Consider the following 18,520-nt stretch of genomic DNA (forward strand, 5'->3'; position numbering starts at 1 on the left):
TATTTTCTAAAAGTAAGAAACAATCATACCGTCAAATAAAGAAATGAGCAAATGGTATGTACAGGCAATTACAGAAGAGGAAATATAAACAAAAAATAAACAATGAAAACATGTTAAACCTAATAGAAAAATTTATAACTTGAAAATATTATCAGAATGGAAAACTTTACCCAAAGCTATCTACACATTCAATGCAATGCCAATCAAAATTGCACCAGCATTCTTCTCAAAGCTAGAACAAGCAATCTTAAAATTTGTATGGAACCACAAAAGGCCCCAAATAGCCAAAGTAATAGTGAAGAAGAAGACCAAAGCGGGAGGCATCACAATCCCAGACTTTAGCCTCTACTACAAAGCTGTAATCATCAAGATAGGATGGTATTGGCACAAAAACAGACACACAGACCAATGGAATAGAATAGAAACCCCAGAACTAGACCCACAAACGTATGGCCAACTCATCTTTGACAAAACAGGAAAGGACATCCAATGGAAAAAAGACAGTCTCTTTAACAAATGGTGCTGGGAGAACTGGACAACAACATGCAGAAGGATGAAACTAGACCACTTTCTTAAACCATTCACAAAAATAAACTCAAAATGGATGAAGGACCTGAATGTGAGACAGGAAACCATCAAAACCCTAGAGGAGAAAGCAGGAAAAAACCTCTCTGACCTCAGCCGTAGCAATTTCTTACTTGACACATCTCCAAAGGCAAGGGAATTAAAAGCAAAAATGAACTATTGGGACCTCATGAAGATAAAAAGCTTCTGCACTGCAAAGGAAACAATCAACAAAACTAAAAGGCAACCAACGGAATGGGAAAAGATATTTATATCAGACAAAGGGCTAGTATCCAAAATCTATAAAGAACTCATCAAACTCCACACCTGAAAAACAAATAATCCAGTGAAGAAATGAGCAGAAGACATGAATAGACACTTTTCTAAAGAAGACATCCAGATGGCCAACAGGCACATGAAAAAATGCTCAACATCACTCCTCATCAGGGAAATACAAATCAAAACCACACTGAAATATCACCTCATGCCAGTCAGAGTGGCTAAAATGAACAAATCAGGAGACTATAGATGCTGGAGAGGATGTGGAGAAACGGGAACCCTCTTGCACTGTTGGTGGGAATGCAAACTGGTGCAGCCATTCTGGAAAACAGTGTGGAGGTTCCTCAAGACATTAAAAATAGATTTTTATTTTTAATAAAATAACCCAGCAATAGCACTTCTAGGAATTTATCCAAGGGATACAGGAGTGCTGATGCATAGGGGCACTTGTACCCCAATGTTTATAGCGGCACTTTCAACAATAGCCAAATTATGGAAAGAGCCTAAATGTCCATCAACTGATGAATGGATAAAGAAGTTGTGGTTTATATATACAATGGAATACTACTTGGCAATGAGAAAGAATGAAATATGGCCTTTTGTAGCAATGTGGATGGAACTGGAGAGTGTGATGCTAAGTGAAATAAGCCATACAGAGAAAGACAGATACCATATGTTTTCACTCTTATGTGGATCCCGAGAAACTTAACAGAAGACCATGGGGGAGGGGAAGGGAAAAAAAAGTTAGGGAGAGAGCCAAAACATAAGAGACTCTTAAAAACTGAGAATAAACTGAGGGTTGATGGGGGGTGGGAAGGAGAGGAGGGTGGGTGATGGGAATTGAGGAGGGAACCTGTTGGGATGAGCACTGGGTGTTGTATGGAAACCAATTTGACAATAAACTTCGTATTAAAAAAAAGAATGGAAAACTTTAAAAATATTAGTAACATCTAGTGATGATGAGGCCATGCAAAAACAAGTGCTTTCCTACTGTTGGTAGGAGTGAATCTGTCACATATTATCAGTAATTACTTTTAAGTTCCAGTTAAAATGTGAATATAGTTTGTCCCATTATTCCATTAGAAGTATAACGTATAAAGAGTATCCTTTCTTTCTTTCCTACCTCCCTCCTCTTTCCCCTTCATCCCTTCCTGTTAACAATATATTAAAAAAAATTTTTTTTTAATGTTTATTTGTCTTTGAGAGAGAGAGAGAGAGAGGGAGGGAGGGAGAGAGGGAGGGGCAGAGAGAGAAGGAGACACACAATCTGAAGCAGGCTCCAGGCTCTGAGCTATCAGCACAGAGCCTGACACAGGGCATGAACCCAGGAACCATGAGATCATGACCTGAGCTGAAGTCAGAAGCTTAACCAACTGAGCCACCCAGGCACCCCAACAATATATCTTTTTTAAAGAAACATGCATTTAACATGGTTTAATTAAATGTCCTTCTGCAGTAGAAGGTTTTATGGCTGAATCTGTTAGTGTTCTCAAACAGTTATGGCCTTGTCTACATAACCCAAACAACCTTGCAATTAGCTTGAGACCACATGACTATTTCTGGTGTATGAATATAAGCAAAAGGGAAGATATGTGGATGCAGTTGGGAGAGGTGTGACTTCTCCCATCCTTCTCTTCCTCTGCTATGTGGGCGTTGGAGGGCCTGTGTCCCAGATGGCATAGTTACAATACAGAGGAAGACTGCCCCACCCATGCCAGATTTACATCATTAAGAAATAAACATTTATTGTGTTGTGCATCTGAGCTTTGTTATGATAGATGTTTTGTCATTTTTGGTCTAAAGTCTTCAACTGATCGGATGAACTCCACCCACAAATTCAAGAGTAATTGCATTTACTTAAAGTCAACTGATTGTTGATGTTAACACATCTACAAAATACCTTCACAGCAACACCCTGTTTAGTGTTTGATTAAACAGCTGGGTATTATAGCCTATCCAAGTTGACACCTAAAATTAACCATAACATAGCTCCATGTGTACTGACTTAGAAAAACATTTGGCTGTTAAGTAGAAAGAGAAAATTGTCAAGGAACTGAACAGAATTTGAGGCAGATATTTAGGGTTGGCTGTTCAAGGTCTATTCTAACTTTTGTGTTTAGCATGACTCTGTGCACTTATGAGACTGAAGGAAGAAACTGTATTTCCCAAGATCATGTGAATCTTGGGTGCCTGATGTGGCCAAGGTTCTCGTGGGCTGACACGAGATAAGGAAGAACAAGCTGAGACACAGCTGTATGTGGAAAGGTCTGATCTCTAATAAGGGATGCTGGGACATTTGGCTCTTCTGGGGCAGCTCTGGTATAGTACCAGGTGTTGAGTCCCAGTGCTCTGGCTGCCCAATTGTGTAGTCTCAGGAGTAGGTTTTCTGCTAGAATAGTCTGTGGTGTAGATGAGCCTTTCTCCTGGCTCCTTTTATTTTGGACTGCCTATAATGCAAATTTGTCTCTGGCTTTGCCAGAAACTCTGTATGGTACTTAATGTTCTCTAATAAATCCCTTTCTGCTTAAACCAGCTATATTTGATACTGTTTTCAGTTACTGAGAACATTAGCCAATAGTGTATGATCTATTACTGTAAAAAGAAATAGACATTTCTGTTTAATTTTCAGTATAAAGATACGTAAAATTTTAGATATGTCTAAGTAAACATTAAACAAATGGGAAATATAGAGATCAGCATGGCGTGGAAGACGGAGGGAAATTTATTTCTGTATCAAGCGGAGTCCAAACCAGTCAGGAAAATTTCAAACCGCTCAAGGCTGGAGCTGCCACTACCTTTAGGACTCACTGTGATTTATTATTAAGTTTTCTTTTGAGTTGGGCTTTCTAATACTTGCAAAAATAAATTCTATAACTTTATAATGATAAATTGTGTAGTGTACACCCATATTCAAAATATTAGAAAGTTATGTCAAATGCACCTAATCTATATGCAATTAATATAAAAATAATTGAATAAATTTAGTTAAGTTACTTTTGACATGCTATAGGAATCCAAAGTTCATTTTCCACTAAATGTCACAACTTTAATCAAAACAATATGTCTGTGCTGAAATGAAAAGATACTTTTAAGTAACTGATCTTTATTGCTTTAATTTTACATTTGTTATATTTGATTCTCTATATCAGATTTGTTATCAATTATTTGGTTAATGTAATCCAGTATCTACTTAAATATTTTTAAAACACTGAAAGACTATCGTAATGAGATTAAAGAAATAGTTGCTGAATGGGACCCTGTCCTCATTGTCTCCCGAATGCAAGCCTGCTGTGGACAATTCATTTTTCATTTGCTCAGCACCACATCTGCTACCCTACTTAGATGGTCTCCAGGAGTAGAATGGCAGCTGCTGAGGTCTTGCATACTCCAGGTTCTCCCTGGGTTCTTTTGGAGGTTTTTTTTTTTTTTCCCCACGTTGAGGAATGTGCTTCTGATTAATTCTATGTCTGGGGATTTTTGACAAAGGAAGGAAAGAAAGTAGAGGTCAGTGCTCCACTGCGGGGGAAGCAGTGAGGTTCTTACCAAGTTCATCATCAACATGAGATAATGAGGTTGATGTGCAGGAACAGATAAGAGATGGTGAGTGAGAGTCCTGGCAGCATATTTGGTTACCTGAACCTGATTGCTTAATATACAACTGAAATCAGAGTTTCAGTCACTTGCTGCCAGAAGAGACAAGAAGTAATGGAATCTCCTACATAGCTTTATTTTTCTTGAGATGAGTTTGGCAGGAAACAAAATTGCTTACCCTGCAGGGTTTAGTAATGGACTATCCAGCAGCACTGAATTGGGATAGTGGTGGTTTAAAGTGCTGAGTACTATCTGGAGACAAATTATCCACAGGTTGGTGAGAAGATGGTCTATACTCAAGGGAAGTAAACATGCTACCCAAGTGTCATCAGTCCCTAAATGGACTCTTCACCCCAGACACCCATTCTGGCACTCCCAGACTCTCTAGTTAAGACTATTACTCTCCCTTCTCACTGTTGCCCCCAGTAATTTTCCATGCCCTTCTCCTATCCCCATTCTTATCTGGTTTGGGGGAGCAAAATCCCTCTCAAAGCAATGAGGAGTTGCATGACCATGAACAGCGTTATTCTACCCAGGTCCAAAGTTCCTAGTGTATAAAATGGAAGAGGTTGTCAAGGTCACTTTTATTATTCTTTTTAAGCTGAAAATATGATTTGGTGGATTATAAGGTAGAAAGAATGCTTTGGAATGGGAGATACTTTTCAAAAAAATAGGTAAGTTTCTGGTTCTTTGTTCCTCCTTGCTTGACAGACAGCTGCATCTTCTGGTGCAGTGCCAGCCACATCCCTGAGACATGATGATGAAGGTTGGAGTAAAAGGATTTGTCATATTGGGCACCTGATTACCAAGTCTGCTTTTAACTCTGGCCAAGTGGATATTGTTGCCATCAATGACCCCTTCAATGACCTCAGGTACATGGTCTATATGCTGCAGTATGATTTTGCCCACAGAAAATTCCATGGGTCAGTCAAGGGTGAGAATGGGACACTTGCCATCAATGGAAACCCTATCTCCACCTTCCAGGAGCAAGATCCTGCCAACATCAAATGGAGTGATGCTGGTGCTGAGTATGTTGTGGAGTCCACTTGGGTCTTCACTACCCTGGAGAAGGCTGGGGCTCTCTTGAAAGGTGGGACCAAGAGGGTCATCATCTCTTCACCTTCTGATGATGCCTCCATGTTTGTGATGGGTGTGAACCATGAGAAGTATGACAACTCCCTCAAGATTTTCAGCAATGCCTCCTGCACACCGACTGCTTGGCTACTTTAGCCAAGGTCATCCATGACAACTTGGCATCATGGAGAAATTCATGACTCCAGTCCATGCCATCACTGATACCAAGAAGGTCAGAGAGGCCTCTTTGGGAAGCTGTGGTGTAATGGCCAAGGGGCTGCCTAGAACATCATCCTGGCTTCTACTGGTGCTGCCAAGGCTATAGGCAAGGCCATCTCTGAGCTAAATAGGAAGCTCATCTGCATGGCCTTCTGTGTCCCCACCTCCAATGTGTCCATCATGGATCTGACCTACTTCCTGAAGACAGCTGCCAAATATGATGACATCAAGAAGGTGGTGAAACAGGAATTGGAGGGTCCTCTTAAGGGCATCTTGGCTACACTGTGGACTAGTTTGTCTCCCATGACTTTAACAGGAACACCCACTCTTCTATTTCGATGCTAGGGTTGGCACTGCTCTCAATGGCCACTCTGTCAAGCTCATTTCCTGGTATAACAATGATTTGGCTGTAGAAACTAGGTTGTGGACCTTATGGGTTAACATGGCCTCCAAGGAGTCAGAGACCCTGGGACCAGCTGAGGGCTGAGAACAAGAGAAAGAGAGAGGCCCTCAGCTTCCGGGGAATCCTTACCCCAGCTCATCCTCCAACACACTGAGAATCTCCCAACCTCCACAGTTTCCATCCCAGACACCTTGAAGAAGGGGAGGGCTCGGGGAACCCTACTTTGTCATGTACCATCAATAAAGTATAATGTACTATAAAAAAAGGTAAATTCCTATAAAACATAAATTTTAACATATGCCTTAAAGTAAATCAGGAAGGGGGATTAGTGGAGTCAGAACAACTTAACTTGGGGTTAAGAAATAACCAAATTCCAGGAGCAGCAAGGAAATAAATGTGGTTGCAGTGACATGTATGGGCCAGGACTGTGAGAGATGAGAGATGGGCTTCTCTGTCCTGATGTTTCCAACAGGGCCAAGAGATTTGTTATACACATAACAAAAACAAAAAGACAAAAAAAAAAAAAATACTCATACCTAAAAGAACCTCTTTATTGAGAAGGTTCCAATTATACAACTTTTAGAATCAGAATGCCTCAATGTGATGAATTACCCAATTACATAAACTCCCAATTATGCAGATAGATCTACATTTTGTGACAATATTTGACCAATTTGGAAAATAACAGAAAAATAACACATTTTTTGTGTGTGTGGAAGTATTTGAAGAGTTTAGAAAACACAGAGAAAAAATTAGAACCTCTCTCTCATCCATAAATAATTATTGTGACACAAAAATAGATGGACCATGAAGAAATTTGGAGAAGGAAGTTTTTAAGAGAAAATAAAGATCTATAATCCATCTGTAAAGAGCATCAGAAGGGGGTTGTGTGAAATAGAGTGAAAACATTATAAATTGGAAGGTAACTTGACTTGTTTTTAGCCCTACATTATAATTATTTGAGAATAATAGTCATATATTTATCACTTGAGTCACATATTTTCTACCTGATTAAAATACACTAAATTTTTCATACTTAGTAATTTTTTCTCCTTATTGGTGACAAAAGTGCAGAATCTGCGGTGTATTTTCATATTGGCATTGGAGACTAGCAATCTGGATAGGTGAAGGAAATCCTGATGAATCCAGGAGAGATGAAGCACCAAATTGAAAGGTAATGCATAGGAGACACTGTTGGTTATTTAAGCAACAGGCATTTATCCTGCCCTTCCCTATTAACAGATTCTGATTTTGTTCAGTAATTCAGGTGAGTGGCAATGTACTCAGGGTAGGTGGATCCCTTCTTGGGTTCCATGGGCTGAATCATGGTTAGATTAACCGAGGCAGGGTAGTCCTTTGCCCATGAGTGATTAAGGGGTGGGAATGGGGCATATGACCCAGTTCTGACTCATGACTTAGAAGAAAGTGTTTGCTGGGGAATTCGGGGAAAGATTTTTCTTTCTGATAAAAATAGACACAAGTAGGAAGAGATACCTTCCCATTTCGTTTCTGCCTTTGCGTGTTGTCAAATGAAGAGATGATGTTTGGTACCATGGCAGCCATCCTATGTTCATGAAGAGAAAGGTAAAAATATCTCAGAGAATATAACCCAGAGCCCTGGCACTGGAGGCCTCATTATTTAACTAACCTTGAAAACCTATAACTTCGATCTTCTTGTTATTTGAAATAGTTACCTCATCTAAGGTTTTTTTGTTATTTGCAGGCAAAACTATAGACCTAATCCTGTTAATGTGTGTTCACTATGGACTCAAACAGTACTGAATTTGAATCGAGGCTTTATCAGTTAATATCTGTATGACCTTTATAGATCATTCTTAACTCTTCTGACCCTCAGTTTTCTTATCTCTGAAATGGGGATAATACTGGAGTCCAACTCCCTGGATTGTTGAGAGGATTAAATGACATACTGCATTTAGAGCAGTCAGTTAAATGCTGGCTGCATGGTGAACACACATGCAGAAGTTACCATATTTTTAAAAAAGTTTATTTATTTATTTATTTTGAGAGAGAGTGAGAAAGGGCGGGAAAAGGGCAGAGAGAGAGAGGGAGAGAGAATTCCAAGCAGGTTCCTCACTATCAGTGTGGAGCCTGATGTGGGGCTCGAGCCCCTGAACCATGAGATCATGACCTGAGCCAAAATCCAGAGTCTGATGCTTAACCTACTGAGCCACATGGTGACCCCAGAAGTTAACTTTTTGTTTGGTTACTACTAAGACGCTTGTGACTGTAACACAGGCAGCTCTGGAGGGCTCTATCAAAGCAAGTTAGAGAAAAGTAAGCACTCTCTTCCATCTTGCTTGCCCCTGATTGGCACTATTCTGTTCACAAAATGGCCCTTTCGTTCCCTCCTTAACTGTTGCAGAAGAGTCCAGAACAAGGAGGACTCAGAGACACCTGTGCATTGGAGGAACTGGGGCTAGCTTTGTAGAAAATTGTGCATATTGAGATGTGTTATTAAAATGGAGATTGCAGGTGGTTCTGGAGTTAAGCAAGATATGAGGGCATCTGGAAGTAAGCAGGAGGTTTAGTCTGAGAGAGGACCAAAAAAAATTGACTTAGAAGAACATTTCAGGAACTCACTGAAGACTAAAGAAATCAAAGTAATATCTGGCAATTGGGGAAGACAGAAGAGGGCACTTCCACGTTATGTAACTACCAAAATTGTTGAGTTTTAGTAGCTGCTTCTCTCCTCCTTGCTTTCATTTTTTGTATTCAGTCCCAGGTAAGTAATAAGGATTGAAATGGTACAAGGAGGACAATTTACAAACAGTTCTTTCTTTCATCTCTATGCCACTGAAATCATTTGTTTGCTTGTTTTTGTTTTTATTTTGCTTTTCTGTCAACTCTTGAAATAATATTGACTTGAATGGAGCCTCTTGGTTTGAAAAGCTTATATGGCCAAACCTACTGCAAGGAAGCCAAGAGAGTGAGAAAGTACAAGCTGGAGGTCTTCTGCTCCAAAGTGGGACTTAGTGACTCTGAAAGCCATGATGCGACAGGGGACTACCTCAGCACCTGCCTCCTGTCTGCATCATTTCCTCTGCCCTGAAGGTTGTGTAGGAGTTAAGGGGAAGCAGCAGTGTGACTGAACAATCTCTAGCAATCTGATATGGAGTCTCATGATTTTAGTACTTCACTATGACAAAATCTAGCTTCAGAGTTTCCCAGACATCGAAGTTACCTTCCGATTGCATAAGAATCACCTGATGTGGTTGCTAACAGATTTTATGGAAGGTCTAGTGCAGAACACTTGTATGGGGTCCAGGAATCTGCACTTTTCAACAAGCAGCTTTGGTGATTCTAATACAGGTGGCCTAGGAACTACATTTTTTAAAAACAAGCTGTAAATACCAGGCCTACCTTCAAAATGCCTTTCTCTTCCTTTCAACACTCAAGATATACAGCGATAAGAGATGCTACTTTTGAATAAATACTGCAAAACTCTCTTTAAAAATTAAACTTAACTGGGCAATGTTCTGAAATTAGAACTTTGCCTTGTTAGACTGGGCTACTATCAGAAGGAACATACCTCTCCTGGGAAAAGCCAACACCACTGAGAAATCCAAGGACCAACTAATGCTGCCTCCTCAACCGTCAACCCCTCCCTCACTCAAGGGAAGAGCCCTTTTTCTTTTCTTTTTAAGTAGACTTCACACCCGACCCTGAGATCAAGACCTGAACTGAGATTGAGTCTGACACTTAACCAATTGAGCCACGCAGGTGGGCTGTTTTTGATGTCAACAGGAACTGTGCCTGAAAGCAAAACAAGTGGGGACGATGTGAGCCAATGGCGTCAGAGAAGTCGCATTCAGACACATTTAATAGATTAATGAATGAATGAAATTTTATAATATGTGCAGAGACAGGTAAAACTTTAGTGACATGGTAAAGGAACAGATCCATGATTTCCCCCTGTATTGGGAGGACCCAGCTATAGACATGAAGTTGGAGGCAGTCTGGCTGATTGGTACTCAGTAGTGTGGTTGTAAAAGAGGAGGAAGGGGGCACCTGTGTGGCTCAGTCCGTTAAGCATCTGACTTTGGCTCAGGTCATGATCTCAAGGTTCGTGGGTTCAAGACCCATGTCAGGCTCTGGGCTGACAGCTCAGAGCCCGGAGCCTGTGTCTCCCTCTCTCTCTGCCCTTGCCTGTTCATGCTCTGTTTCTCTCTCAAAAATAAACAAACATTAAAACATTAAAAAAAAAAAAAAAAAAAAAAAAAAGAGAAGGCAGGCAGGAGAAAAGGAGGAGAGGCTTCCACTCTAAATCATTGCTGACAATCTTTGTCACCATGCATGCCTGCACAGGAAGCTTTCTCCCACAAATTTCATCAGACATGTGACAAAATGAGTTAAATGGGTGTCAGAAGAGATATTTTAACTTTTTCTGTTTTTTTTTTTTACATGAACTCATTTTACTGGTGTTAAGAATTCTCTTTCCAAAAAGAATGTAAGTAAGCATACACCTGAAAAATTTCCTTACTATTTCAGAGATTCATGGCCCTCGTGCCACTCATCTGGAGACTCCTGTGGAGCATGTCTTCTCTAGGATATATATTGAAGATCCTAGAAATGGAATTCAGGGGTAGGCTATTCCAATACAAATGAGATTTTGGCTGAGTATAACATTGACTTCATCATAGCCTCTTTCTGGAGTCAACTGTTTGGTCCAAGTCCTGGCTCTCCCCTGCCTCTCCCCACATCTCCTCACCCCACCCCTGCTGTAGCACAAGAGGCAGCCTACCAGCCCCCCTTTGACACAGGTCCATATTTCTAAAACACAGATATGGTTCCACACATGTGAGGAATGAAAGAATGAATGTGTAAAGTCCTCACCTGACACATAAAGGTTTCCTGATATTATTATTTTATTCCTTAATGAATGAGGCAAACGTGGGCCACTTATCCAGTCAGTCTTGCTATAAAGTTTACAGTTATCACTTAAATTCTTATTCTTTCATACATACTTTATTTTTTCAAATAGAATAAAGTCTCCATGAGGATATATATATTTCTTATTTTAGAGAGAGAGAGTGCATGAGGAGGGGAGAGGGAGAGAAAGAGGGAGGGTGAGACAGAGAGAGAGAGGGAGAGAATCTTATGCAGGCTCCATGCTCAGCGTGGAGCCCAACATGGGGCTCAATCCCACAACCCTGGGATCAGGACCTGAGCCAAAATCAAGAGTTGAACACTCAACCGACTGAGCCACCCAGGTGCCCCAATGAGGACTGATTTTAATGTTTTAGATCCCGTGTCTCATACAGAATGGATACTTCATAAAAATATGTAGAAAAAAATGAATGTGTGGAATGAATTTTACTAGGCCTAAGTGTCCTCTCATCCTTCCCTTCCTTTACACTTCATTGCCACTGCTTTCATTTAGAACCTTGTTCTTCCTTATCAGCACTCTCAAAGTAGCCATGGCCTATTAAAGCATTTCTGAAACCTGCTACTGTTAGAATCATTTGGGGGGATTTTGACTACATATTTCTAGCCCCTTTGAGATGGACAGAATTAGTGGCTCTGAAGTGATAGTACTGAGGGAAGTGGAATATTTTCAAAAGTTTCTCAGGTGATTCTTAAATAATGCTAATTTTTGAAACTACTTGTTCTGTATTAAAGAGTTTAAATTGGGTTGCCTGAGTGACTCAGTTGCTTGAGCATCTGACTCCTGATTTCAGCTCAGGTCATGATCCCAGCATTCTGGGACTGAGCCCCAGGTCAGACTCTGTGCTGAGTATGGAGCCTGCTTAAGATTCTTTCTCTCTCCCTCTGCCCCTCTCCCTACTCTTTCTCTCTTTCTTCCTCTTTCTAAAAAAAAAAAAAAAATTCTAAATTGCTTCATCCTTTCATGAATGGCCCTTTAACCTTTCATTCACTTGTCTGTACTTTCCCAAGCACTGCCTACCACTCCCCATATGTATCCTATAGCCCAACTATACAAAACACCTATCCTATTTCCTAGTGCCCCATTCTGGGTGTACTTCTGAGCTCTGGAGGAAGAGGTCAGTTTTTTGTTTGTTTTTATTAAAGTCAGATGCTAAAAACTATTTTATTTTCCAGATTCATGCCCCCTTAAAGCTCTCCAACAAAATCTTAGTTTATTTGGTTCGTTGGCAGAACAAAGATGATGTTTATACCCTGAAGCAAATGAGCTATTTTTTTTTTCAATCTGAGATTTAATTTATATATGATAAAATTCAACTCTCTTGAAAGATAAAATTCAGTGATTTTGAGTATATTCACAAATATTTGCAACTATTATCATTATCTAATTCCAGAACATTTTTATCACCCTACAAAGGAACTTCCTTCACATTACAAATCATTCTGCATTCTTCATCACCCATCTTCAAAGTCTCTGGCAGTCATCCCCTTTTTTTATTTCTATGGATTTGCTATTCTGGACATTTTGTATGAATGGGATCATATATTACGTGGCCTTCTTGTGTCTGGCTTCTTTCACTTAGTATAATGTTTTCATGGGTCATCCATGTTGTAGCATTATCAACATTTTGTTCCCTTCAATAAGTAAATAAGATTCAATTAAATGAGAATACCACATTTTGTGTATTCATTCATTTATTGATGGACATTGGGTTGTTTTTACCTTTTTGTCATGTGAAAAATCTTGTTATAAACATCATGTACAAGTTTTTGTGTGAATATATTTTTGATTCTCTTCGGTATATATCTTGGAGTGGAATTGCTGGGCCATATGGTCACTCTATGGTTAAATTTCTGAGGAATTGTCAAACTATTTTCCAAGGCAACCATACTATTTTACATTACCACCAATGTATGCAGGTTCCAATTTCTTCACATCCAGTGGAAACCTGTTATTTTCTATCTTTTTTTTTTAAATTATAGCCATCTTAGCAGATGTGAAATGGTACTTCATTATGGCTCTTATTTGTATTTCTCTAATGATTAATGACATTGAACATCTCTTCATGTGCTTATTGGCCATTTGTAAATCTTTGGAAAATGTCTATTCAAATCCTTTGCTAATTTTTAAATTGAGTTATCTGTCTTTTTATTATTGAGTTGCAAGAGTTAGTTACATATTCTGAATACACATCCCCAATCAGATATATGATTTTCAAATATTCTCTTGAATTCTGTGAATTATCTTTTTATTTTTTCACTTGTGTCCTCTGAAGTACAAAATATTTTAATTTTGATGAAACCCAATTTATATTTCTTCTGTTGTTTGTGCTTTTGGTGTCATACTAAGGAACTATAAAGATTTTGCATGTTTTCTTCTGAGATTTTTTACAGTTTCAGCTCCTATGTTTACTCTTTGATTAACTCATTTTGAGTTAATTTTTGTACATATGTGAGGTAGGAGTTATTCATTCTTTTGCATGTGGCCAGTGTATCAGTTCCATGTGTTGAAAAGACTATTATTTCCCCATAGAATTGTCTAGGCATCCTTGTTGAAAACCAACTGGCCTGGCCATAAATGTGAGGATTTATTTGCATACTCAATTCTATTTCATTGGTCTATATAGTTGGCCTTATACCAGTACTACACTGCCTTCATTATGACAATTTTGTAGTAAGTTTTGAAACCTTGAAGTGTGAGTCCTCCAACTTTGTTCTTTCTTAAGAAAAAAAATTTGGCTATTATGAGTCATTGCATTTTCATATGGATTTTACTATAATCTTCTCAGTTTCTGCAAATAAAGCAGCTGGGAGTTTTATAGGGATTGCACTGACTCCGTAGACAAATTTGATGAGTATTGCTATTTTAATAATGCTGTCTTTTCATGAACATGGGATATCTTTCCATTTATTTATTTAGATCATCTTTATTTCAGTAATGTTTTTTAGTTTCTAGTGTATAAGTTTTATACATTTTCTGTTAAATTTATTCTTAAATATTTTATTCTTTTTGATACCACTTTAAATGGAATTGTTTTCTGAATTTCATTTGTGAATTGTTTATTATTAGTGTATAGGAATACAATTGATTTTTGGATTTGACTTATACTGCAACATTACTGAACTCATTTATTAGTAGATTCCTTAGGATTGTCTATATATAAGATCATGCCATCTGTGAAACATGAGCTTTTAATTTACATAGGATTTTGGTTAACATGGCCTCTGTATCATTTATTGTTTTATCCTGATCAAACTGGTTAACTTTCATGAGGATAATTTTCTTCATCTGTAAAATGACAATAATAATCCCCAAATGCAGAGTTGCTGTGAAGAATATATATGTTGACACTGTTCATATAACCTTTAGTTCAATGATTTAATACATAAATCATGAGAACTGGCCCTTCATAGCTAAGAGTGGAGGAATCCTTTTGCAAATCATTTTCTCATTCCCATTCAGTTTTGGGGTATTTTTGTTAGAAATGGTGCTGAGAAAGAATATATTAAGAGATGTCCATTCTTTTAGGGTGACTGGAACAACAGGAGTTGAAGCTTCAAAGATAGATTGAAATAGATAGATATATTGAAATTCTGTTTAAATATCCTGCTAGATAGGATGAACATTATTCTATGGGAACAAAAAAACTACCAAAGGGTTTTTATTGGGGAATAGTAAAATCAATGTAGAGCATATACTGAAAGAGTGAGAAATTAGGAATAAGGGGCAAAAGTAAGTTGTAAGAGATTGGTAAATAATTGTTGAAAACCTTAACTAAGGCAATACCCTGAAAGATGTTTATAGTATGTTTAGTATGTTTTAGTTGAAGGGCTTCTAGGATTCTTTTGGATTACAAACCATTATTGGAAAGAGGGATTATAAGAGAAGAATGGGGAAATGTTTCTTTTTTGGAAATGTTTAAGATAACTGCAGAGTACTCAAGCAGATATGCTAATGGGATGACAGAGAATTAATCTGATTTCTAGCAGAGAGTTGAGAATTCTATATGCAAAGTCTTAAAATTTGCCTTCTATGCCAACTTCTGGTCTTCACTTCTGTCCCTGCTTAGCATCTTTCCATGGCTTATAATTATCATAACTTCCTTGTAATTAAACCCAAGCCTCATTTCTTTTTTCTGTCTCTTTCCTTCCCTCCCTCTCTCTTTAGCTGTCCTGCAAAACAAAACCTCTACCCTAGTAAAACTTAACCTTAGTAAAACCTAACTCTGCATTCTTCACATCTACACCTTAGACCTTCCTCTCCCCATAACTTTTCTTCTCCTCTGCCATCTGAACTGAACAACTAAGACACCTATGGTTTTGGTAATTTACTTGCTGTTTTCTTTGTTGGATCTCCTGTTTCTTGGCTCATAAATATTCTTCTTTCTTGATTTAAAGTAGCATAAAAAGTAAATTTTAAAATCTTTGTGAGAAAATGACTATTTTACAACCACGCTATTTTGAGTTGGTTTAGAATTATAGACTTGGTTTAGAATTATAGACTGAAAATCAGTGTCCCTCAGAATTTTGAAGGATTGAAGGCATTTTAGAATCTGGGATTACAATTGAAAAACCTGACATCATTTTGATACTTATTTCACTGTTTATGACTTGTGGTTCTGCATTGAAAAGCTACTGAAGTTCACTTGAAGATCTTGGGATTGTCTCTCTATTCCTTATCTTCTGAAATTTCACAATGATATGTGGATCTTTTAAAATTTATTCTCTTGGGCACTTGTTGGGTTTTTTCAAACTGGAAACCCATATCCAACAGTTTTGGGAAATTATCCTGTATTACTGATATGACAGTATCTTTCCTTCCATTTTCACATTTTTCTTTTCCTAAAATTCCTATCATACAGAGGAAAGACTTAAATGATCTACTAAATCTTTTTATCTTTTCTCCTATTGTCTTTTTATTATAATGTCTGAAAGATTATTTTGACTTTATATTCCATTTATTTAACTGATTTTTTCCATATGATTAATTTGTATTTTTGACTATTTCTCATTTTATTTTTATGTTTTAAATGTTAATTTATTTTGAGATGGGGGGAAGGGCAGAGAGGGAGAGAGAATCACAAGCAGGATCCCAATGCAGGGCTCGATCTCACTGTGAGATCATGACCTAAGCCAAAATCAAGACTATGACACTTAACCGACTGAGCCACCCAGACACCCCTCATTTTAAATGTTCTTTCATGTTTTAAAAAACTAATAGCATCTTGTTCTTTTTCATGGGTGTAATACTTTTCTAATCTTTCCACGTATGTCAATTAGATTTTAAAAGTGATTGATTATTTTTCTCTCTGTTATCTATAATTTCCAATTTGTTTTTCTATTGATTTTGTCTCTGACATTCATAGTGAGTCTGTCCCCATTTTGTTTGTCCTGTATGATATTTATAAAATACCAGATTTCACATTTTAAAAAAATCAGTGATTTTGGCTTCTTTATTTATAAAATACCAGATTTCACATTTTAAAAAAAATCAGTGATTTTGGCTTCTTTGGGAAAAAAAGAAAAAAGAAAAATCTGGTCATGCTACAGCCATGTTTTTTTTCCTGGTGAGTGGAGACTGTCCATTTTAAATATAATATACAGTCTACTGGTTTCCTGTTTTATTCATTTATCCATCAGGTCTGATAGTCATTTAGGTAAACCACTTTGTCCAGGCTCCTCTGTCACCCTCATGTCTGCAGTCCACTCAGAAATCCCTTGACTTATACTTCTGGACACATGGCTTATCTTTAAAGATATAATATTTGCTCTGTTTTTCTTTCATAAAATCCTTTGCTATTATCAAATACTTTTGTAATGTCATTGTTCTTTCAACAAAATAGAGAGAACAAGTTTTATGACCACTGAAATCCAACAAAGACAGGTTATTATTTGATATGCTCCAAAGACACTCATTAGCATAGATAATTTAGAGTGTTATATTTCATAAATCTATTCTTGTACAAATTAAAGAAAATTTAAAGCTTTAAATTTCTCATGTATCATTTTGTGAGGTTTGAGTCAATTAACACTTTCCAAAGATAGGGTTCTCTTTTTTATATGTAGATATTGTGACTTAATTAAATGTTGACAACTTGGTTTTTATTTATAATATGATAGATTTTTTCTTTAGTTTTTTGAAATAAAAGGATTGCTGTAATTCAGTGAATGCCCATGATAGTTAAATAAAACAATATGTCATATCTTATGGGAAGACCACTTGGCTGGAAGCCATAGGAGCCAGATTTCAGTTCATTGACTCGTCATTCAACCACACATATTTGTTGAGCACCCAAAATATGTTAAGCACTCTTCGAGGTGGTGTAAGCAACCAGCCAGCCAAATAATCAAGGTTCTGTTTTCAGGGAGCTTATAACATAGTGGGGAGAAAATAGGTAGTAAACTCTACAAACAAATATGTTAACTTCATGGCTTTGGGAAAATTATTTTATATTTCTGAGACTCAGTCTCTCTATGTATAAAATTAGATTGTTGACCTCTAATATCTATAAGTTAATATTCTGCTTTAGATTTCAATTTGTTTTTATTTCTCTAGCAAGGAGTCTGGATGTTGCATAAGAGTAACATAAAAGTGGAAAAAATAACCTCTTCTTGTGGTTTGAGAAGGTATCTTGGGAAGAAGAGTCTCACATTGATATTTAAATTGTCTGAGACTGTGATGGAAATAGCGTTGTATTTCTCTAGGAATATTCTATGTTTAAAAAATGTAAGACAGAAATATTTCATGCTCATTTTAAAAAGTAACCATGTGCCATTCATTTAACCATTCAATACATACATTTTAGCATTTATTATGTGCTGGGCATTGGCAGTAAGGTATAATAAAAGACAAATCTTCTGCCCTCATGAAAGATACATTTTTAGATAGGAAGATTTCTCCATAATCATAAACAAGTAAATAACACTTCAGGTAGTGGTAAGTGCTATAAAGACACATAACACAGGGCAGAAGATTAGAGAGCGACAGAGGAAGGGAGGAGTCTACTTAATACAAGGTAACAGGAAAGACCTCTTTGAGGAGCTAATTGCAAGAATGCCTATATATATATATATATACATATATACATACGTGTATATATATACATATATATACACGTATATATATATGTGTATATATATGTATATATATATATATATATATATATACACATATATATATGAGATGACCAACAAAATTTAAATTGTTGATAAATGACAAATAATTTCTCAGTATAAGTGTGTCCCATGCAATATTGTAGACATAATTTGAGTATCAAATTTATTGTTTATCTGAAATTTTAATTTAACCAGGTATCTTGCATTTTTATTTCCTAATCTGGCAACCTTATATTTGAGCCAAGATCTCAATAGTGAGAAAACTATCTACATATTGGATCTAGAGAGATAGATTTCAAGATTTAAAAAATAGCAAGTGTGAAGCCTTACCATAGGGATGAATGTGACTGCTCAAGACATAGCAGGAGA

The 18,520-nt window shown here is 37.3% G+C and overlaps 1 pseudogene; it reads left to right on the forward strand.

Annotated features, from left to right (window-relative positions):
• Positions 1-5,173: 5,173 nt before the first annotated feature.
• On the forward strand, positions 5,174-6,389 carry LOC109265600 (glyceraldehyde-3-phosphate dehydrogenase-like; annotated as a pseudogene).
• Positions 6,390-18,520: the final 12,131 nt, after the last annotated feature.

This window comes from Panthera pardus, unplaced genomic scaffold (genome assembly GCF_024362965.1).
Source record: "Panthera pardus isolate Hobbes unplaced genomic scaffold, ASM2436296v1 HiC_scaffold_26, whole genome shotgun sequence".
Lineage (NCBI taxonomy): Eukaryota > Metazoa > Chordata > Mammalia > Carnivora > Felidae > Panthera > Panthera pardus.